Source organism: Cupressus sempervirens, chromosome 8 (genome assembly GCF_028749045.1).
Source record: "Cupressus sempervirens isolate cs-2001-9-10 chromosome 8, ASM2874904v1, whole genome shotgun sequence".
NCBI lineage: Eukaryota > Viridiplantae > Streptophyta > Pinopsida > Cupressales > Cupressaceae > Cupressus > Cupressus sempervirens.
Genome location: NC_143125.1, coordinates 385,147,638 through 385,155,727, shown reverse-complemented (window position 1 = coordinate 385,155,727; position 8,090 = coordinate 385,147,638). Strand labels below are relative to the sequence as shown.

Here is an 8,090-nt window from a genome sequence, read left to right as displayed (position 1 = left end):
GATGCCTCCGAAAAAGAAAAGCTGATTGAGTGTGCAGCAAAGAAATTTGATAATAAGGTGTTGGGGCACATTGCCCAGAACATTGCAATAAATCAGGTTGCATTAACCTCAATTTTGGCAGATATGAAAAATTCTTTTAATAATGTAACATCTCTTTTTGCTAAGCTTTGTGATGTTACCGAGTACACTAAGGGAATAAGAGAGAAACTAAATAAAATTGATGAGGATCTGAAGGTAAGCGCACAGAACTTGAAGCTTGACCCTAGTTCAAGCTCATCTCATCACCTCAGGATCAAATTTTTGTCAAAGAAGCAGGCAGAGCTGTTGAGAGAAGAGGCAAGGATCCGATCTACATTGATAGATATCCAAAACATGATCCTTCCCATCATGGATTCAATGCAGAAGCACATTGCACATTCAAAGAAATTAATCCATGATAATAACTTCTCCATTGCAAACCATGTGATTGAACTTTCGGCTGAAGTTCAAGTAGCTCTTTCCACCTGCAAAATTTTGCAAGAGAATTGGGATAAGACTCTCCAGCTTATTCTTTAGGTACATTCAGAGTTCATCTCTCATTTTTGTGTTTCTATATAAGTATATATATTCTTTTATTCTTTGGCATTATTTTCAAAAAGGGGGAGATTATTGTTGGATATGTATACTATGGGTGAATAAGTGTTTTCGGAAAAATTGTACAAAGGAAGAGATATACAGCTCATGTAAATACTGTATGTACATTCTATGGGGGAGTTGTATATAACAAAGCTATGTATATTCAGAATCAGTCATCAGCATGTCAGATAAATTTTGTCTCATAAGTGTTTTTGTCACTAATGCCAAAGGGGGAGATTGTTGGCATTATGATACATCTTTGTCATTAGTTACAACACTTATTGGATTCTGAATGCTTATCGAGCTCTCATCGGACATTCCTTTGTAAGCCAAGCTTTACCTAGTTCTCAGTGTTTACTGAGTGATCGAGGTGAACAAAGAAGTTAGTGTTTACCGAGTGATCAAGGTGAACAAAGCAGCCAATGTTTACCGAGTGTTCAAGGTAAAGAAAGGAATCAGTTTTGACCGAGTGAAGATGTACTTAGTATTGACCAAGAACTTCATGATAACCGAGCTCCTGAGGTTATCAAGAAAATTAATTTTACTGAGCTCAAATGGTTATCAAGGAAACTAACTATCACCGAGTCACAAGGTTCTATCGAGTGTTTCCTTTGATTACCGAGCTACAATTCAGATAGAAGTGTTCATCGAGTGACATCTCTTCTACCGAGTCTCCAGTGGTTACCGAGTTCAAAACTACTCAAAGTTTTTAGTATGGACCGTGCCTTCACGTCTACCGAGTGCATGACGATGTCAAGTAACGCAGTGGATGCCGAGTATCAGAAGGACACCGAGTTAGTTTAGTGAACCCGAGTTTTTACCTTGGGTCGACTTTGTATAGAGATTTGCACTTGTTGTTTTGGCTGACCTTGCATGTATTATTTATTTGGATGGTATATATATGCAATGTATTGTATCATTCAAATGTAATGGTAATGAATGAAAATGTGAAAGTGTGAAAGAAATACATGTGTGCGAAAGTATGTGTGCTGAGTTGAGAAGGTATTCAGAAAGGTCAAGTTTTGGAGCAAAAAAGTTTTATCTATCACATCAAGGTGAATCAGAGCATAGTGGATCTTATCAGCAATCAGTTGTAATCAAATCCACTGTTTCATTCTAACAGGTGAATGAGTTTTTGTAAATCCTTTAACAAGGTAGACTTAACAGTCTTTTGTAAATCTCCTAACAGAGTGCATACTTTATTGTATGTTTGTAAATCCTCTAACAAGGTGGATCTAGCAATCCTTTGTGCTCCTAACAGGGAAGATCACCAGAAGTGGTCATTATAAGCCTTAACCGGCCAACTTCATACTGTAGTAACAAAGCTTTGTGGGTTTAATCCCCACCCCAGTTTTACTTTCTATTTGGAAGGTTTCTGGGTCACCAAATTTGTGTGTTCAAGTGTTGCAAATGATTTTGTTTCATGCTTACAGTAGGTTACTTGGATGAATGGTGAATATATCAGTATGCAGTTTTATTGTTTGAAATTTTAAAAGTTACTGATTCACCCCTCCCCTCTCAGTAACTTGTCATATCTTGAATATTTCCAACATACACAGGTGCATTTGAGAAAGAAAAGTAGGCAGGACTTCAAATCTTGTGAGAAGACTTGACTAGACAATGTAACCGATGGAGTGAAAATCTAGTGCAACAGAGGATTTGAAACCTAGTAAGGAAGTGTGACTCCTACAGGCTGATGCTACACTTTCCTGCATACTTTCTGGTCCACACACTATAACACCCACAATTTTTCCATCCATTTCTAGACCAAATTTTCTAATGATGTCTTCCAATTTGACATGCCAATCACAAAGAAGAATTATAAGTATTTGGGTCAAGAAAACTACAATAATGTTTTAGTTCATAATAGAGCCATATAAAATAGTGGATACAAAAACAAAGGTATGCAACACATGGAGTACTAGATACTTGTGATATTGCTATCAGGATTCAACTGTGTAGTTATTGGGTCAAACACATTAGCCCCATGTTTCATGAGTAGTGGTTTAGAAGAGCCCATCTCTCATGAGAGTGAATGGAACACTTTGCACTCATTGCATCCAGATGTTCCATTCATGGGTCAGTGAGTGCAATGAATGTTGAGTGTTCCATTTATTCTAATGAGAGATGGGCTCTTGTGAACCATTACTAATGAAACATGGATCATTTAATTTGACCCAAAAACTACATGGTTGAATCCTAATAGCAATATCACAATTTGACTTGCAATGAAAACTCCTACTTTTCTACTAGAAATTAGAAAGCATGTATGGTTTTGCACTTTTCTGACATTTTTAGATAGATAAAATTAAAAAATATAAAATATAAAATTTATTGTGTGTTTCATGAATTCTTTATAGCTTAGTGCTAGACCCATGTAAGCCCAATATAAATTTTTTGAATTGCCCCTAGTCCAAGTTTCGACACAGCTAGTCACTTTTCTTAGTTATAGATGGTGAACAAACAATTGGGTGGCATCCTTCCATGATTTCCACAATAGATCCATAAGGGACAAAATCTTTTCTTATTACACAAGAAATGAAGTTACCTTGAATATTAGGCCGTTGATGATAATGGATACTGCATCCACTTAAAATGGTGTCACTTTGTTGCTCCCCTATATTGCCTCTTGACTGCATCTCATACATCTCCTGTGTTGACTTGTGGACTTTCTTGGTTTGAACTCTTTTCCAAACCATATAAACTAAGCCTCCAAAGATCACAATCCCAAAACTCATGCACATAAATGTTATAAGTCCTCTAGCCCATCATGGGAACATAGTGTAAGTGTTGTTATCCGATGGGTATATATAGAAGTGATTTAGTACGATGCTCAATATAAGATATCCTAACAATGTAGAAGCAATCTACATGCCATAAAGTATTGTTTGTGCTTGTTATAGAATGTAGAGAACCCATACATGTATCTACCTTGGAGATTTTTCCTCCTTTGCTATGGTCATTGTTAAAAAATATTTCAGTAGGTGAAGGTATTCCCTCTACATCCAGCTTTCCCATTTCAGTATCTGGGGTTTTTGCTTGAGTTACATATGCTTGCACCTCTACTTTCACTAGCCTAGAATAATTTGGATAGATAGTTGAGGGAGATATTAGATTTAGGACACACAGATCTTTAGCTTTTTTGACTGAGTATATGAGTAGGACTTCCCTAGGAACATGGTTTCCATTGTGATATTGCTATCAAGATTTAACTATGTGATTTTTGAGTCAAACTCATTGACCCATGTTTCATGAGTAGTGATTCAACATGAATCCATCTCTCATGAGAATAAATGAAACACTTGGCACTCATTGGATCTAGGTGATGCTCACAGGGGTGAAGCATTAGGACTTCCCAGGAGGTCACCCATCCCAGTACTACTCCATCCTAGTATTAACAATGGTTTCCATTGTTAATGTCATGTTGATGCAATGTTTCTGATAAAATGCTCAGTAGTGGGGCTATTCCACTCCCTCCACTGATCAGTACCAATGCTTCGTACCTACACAGATGAACATAATTTAGATTACATATTTTACATTTTATGTTGGATGAATAAGACATATTTTCAACATTTAAAAAAAAAAATGTAATGGTCCCTGGTCAAGTTATAGTATTTTCTCTTGAGTAACTAATTGTAGGAGTTATCAAGGCTTTTTAAGTGTATCAGCACCTTTTAAGCATATCTTGTGTCTTGAATTAAGTCGACTAATGCCCAAATATATGCACAATATAATATATGTTGTAGCTTATGTTTTCTCACCATGATAATCTAATAGTCTTACCATATAATAATAAAACTGAACAGATAATTTGATACCTAAAGAAGTCACTAGAAGCTAGACCATAAGGACCTTCAATAGTTGCTTGAAGATGTGAAGGTATCTCCACAGAGCTTATATATTCCATGAAGTTGTCAAGCTTTTTGGTCCATCCTTGTTGGCACTTGATTAGTATAGAGAATTGGTCTGAGTCAATGCTTGAAGTAGAAACAATGCTGAAAGGATGTCATTCTGAACATGATATAAAAGGAAGGTTCAAAAGAATAACACTCATAGGGTTATACACCAACCCTGAATGTATAGAATTTTCTTAGTCGAAGAGTGTCTTGACTCATTTACATTGTATGTACTTAACTTGTGTTTCCATAGTAGACTTGTTGATCTTCTCATATTCATATGTATATGACAATAAAATTTTGTATAAATAAGGTATACAAAATTATAAGTTTTAGGTATGTAAATGAAATTGTAAATTGTGGTTGGCAATTACATTTACTGGCAGATCAAAACTTCAAATAGAACAATATTAGAAATTTCCCAACCATCCTTGGTATCCCAATAATCAGAAAACATTTAAAGATTAGATTCAAACTCTACCTTATTCCCCAAAGAATTGGACAAACCTATAATGACAGTTAATGTAGAACTAAAATATTAAGATGAGAAACAATCTCAAAATCCTTTAAAAATGTCAAAAGTTGAAAATAGACATACTAATACTCTGACAGCTTTTCAAAAACTATCTTAAAATGTCTGAATGAGCCTTTTGTCAAATGATGTGAAAATAATCAACATAAGTTAAATGAATGACCAGCGAACTCCTCCTAAGGTTCAAGGGGGTATAAAATATCTTCAAATATGCTTAAACATTTAGTTAGAATAACATAGTTTGATGTGAATGAGAATCTGATATAAATGCATGTAACTCAGTTCATATAAATACAGAATAATGGATTCCTTACTTTGCAATCTGTGAGCCCTAAAATGATTTGGTTAGTGAATAAAAGTGCTTATGCAAGATAAATATAAATTGAAACTAAAAGTCATTTTATTTGTATCTTTTCCACTCAAAGTTCACCTATTTTTATTTGTACATAAACAAATTGAGTTTAATAAGGCATGTATACTTACTTGGGTGCTTTGTAATAGCTAGTTGTACTATGCTTGAAGACAATTTTTTGGCATATATAACATGTGCAATTTTTTGTAAATGGAGAAACCAGAGATAATGATCAAGAAGAAAAAGGAAAATTCCAGGTAGTGCAAGAGAGAATGCCATGTCTCCAACATGTAGTCCAAAGAAGATGATGAATATCAAATACAGGTGGTGAGTGTAGTAGAAGAATTCAAAGAAACATTGTCTAATGGGTTTTCTTGATGTCAACCAAACTATCAAGCCTACTGACAAAGAAATCTCTCCAGCTATATTTGAAAATCCTATTTTAGTCCAGGATAATAGCTGCACATCAGAAGAAACCTTTGTTACCAATGTTTTCTCAGTCCCATGTTCACAATTAATTATTAGAGACTTAATTTGGATATGACACAAATATGATGTTGCTTATTCTTGATGAAGTCAACATTATATTTTGATTTGAACAGCTCTTGTATATCAGGATAAATGTTTGTGTTGTATCTATGTGCACAATTATTCAAAAATTAGAACTTTTATAGTCCTACACATATCATTGAGGTCGCTTTTGGAATAATATATGTATGGAAATGTATTAGCTACTATTAAGGCATTCCTATTCAATCTAAAAGTGATGCAATGATGCAATTAGAATGAAGTTATGTGGATCTAGGATATATATAATATGAAAATATATCTCACCATGTTGTACTCAGATCATTCTTGAAAATTTAAGTGTTTGTGAAGATTCTAAAATAGTGGATACAAAAACAAAGTTATGCAACACCTAGAGTACTAGATACTTGTGATATTGCTATCAAGACTCAACTGAGGATTTTTTTTGTTTTTTTTGTTTTACTTTGTACTCATTGCAATTGTGACGTCAATTGCTAGGATTGCGACGAGGTTGCTGTAGCGTGATGCCATCTGTCATCGCAATTGCTAGGGTGTCCATCGCAATTGCAATGTCTACCACAAGAATTGCGATGGGGTTGCTGTAGCTACAATGGCAACTGCTGTCACAATTGCCAGGGTTTCCATCGCAATTGCGATGTCAACCACAAGAATTGTGATGGGGTTGATGTCACAATAAAGTGGTTGCATAGTGACAGATAGGCATCATAATTGCAATGGTATAGGATAGACATCATAATTTGCAACTAAAAAATAACGACATCTATTACTATCACAATGGCAAAACATTTATGTTATAATTGTGACACATAATCGTCCCAAATTGATGCCAAATGTATTAGTGGTGTAAAAATTTCTTGTTCCTATATACTCCAACTTTTTGAAAAATAATTTTGAGGTTTTTTCAGCATGAACCCTAATGATGACATAGCAACTCAAATTGTTCACTATAAATACCCACAACTTATGGTTTAATGGTTGGAGTCTTTATTTAATTTTATTATCATGCTAATTCCTTGACTCACAACTTCCTTTGTAATTTGAATAGTCTAGAATCTTGTTCAATGTTAATATGTTTTTCTACAATTCTAATTAATATTTACAATCTTGACTTTTACTACAATAAAACAGATAATCTTTGAAGAAAACTTGGATAAGACTCTAAATGTAAAGTAAAACATTACATAGAGGCCACCTACATAGTAGATATATCTAGTACATAGTGGCTAATCAAAATATAGTAGGACTATAAATAAATTAAAAATCAAGATTATTGTTAGAAAACTCACTAATATGTGAATAACTATTATCCTATTGGTACAGTGCACAGTGGCTTATCTCCATTTCCTTTGGTAATCAATTCCAAAAAGGAAACCTATAACATTAGGACTTTGTAGGCACAAAAACATTCAAATTGGAAATATACCAAGGAAAAGAATCTCTCTTTAAACTATAGGAAATCAATGGACTACGAATGTGATATTACAACAATTAAGAAGTCTTTTCTTAGGACATTGTAGGTCATCCACAAAGCATTAGTGAGGAAGCCAAAGAATGATAAGTGGAATGACATGAACACAAAAATATATAATTGAGGCTTAAACACATCTAGTATGCAAAACAACTAGAGAAAGGTAAAATAGTTAGTTTACATACCATAGAAAGAAGTAGAGAACCATAAAGTGAAATGGTTGTAATGATCCCCACAATACCCACTAAGAACTTTCGAGTGTTATGCTCATGAACACCAAAAGTAGACACCATTTCCATTATTGTGAACATCATTACAACAGCTACAACCATCCTCCCTACTTTAAGCTGAAAGTGGCACAAAATAAAATTTTGGCATATGAGAAATACATAGAATTCACTATAGTGATGCCCTTGCAATAATTGAAGGGAAAATAGTGCATATCTTGGCATTGGGAGGAGCAAAGGCTAAGTATGTGCAAATGACAAAGCATTTAGGAATAATTCCAGTGCCATTGAAAATGGAAACCAAAATGTTTTCCCACCCTCTACTTACAATAGACATTGATCATATATGAATACAAATCCTTATCATTAATCATACAAAGATGAGATAATAAAGTTAGCAAGCATACAATAAACAAGAATTTGTGTTGCATCAAGCAATGCCCCCAAT

General features: G+C 34.3%; 1 pseudogene; it reads right to left on the bottom strand.

Moving 5' to 3' along the window:
- Window positions 1-2,228: 2,228 nt before the first annotated feature.
- Window positions 2,229-6,571, bottom strand: LOC149542910 (ferric reduction oxidase 2-like; annotated as a pseudogene).
- Window positions 6,572-8,090: the final 1,519 nt, after the last annotated feature.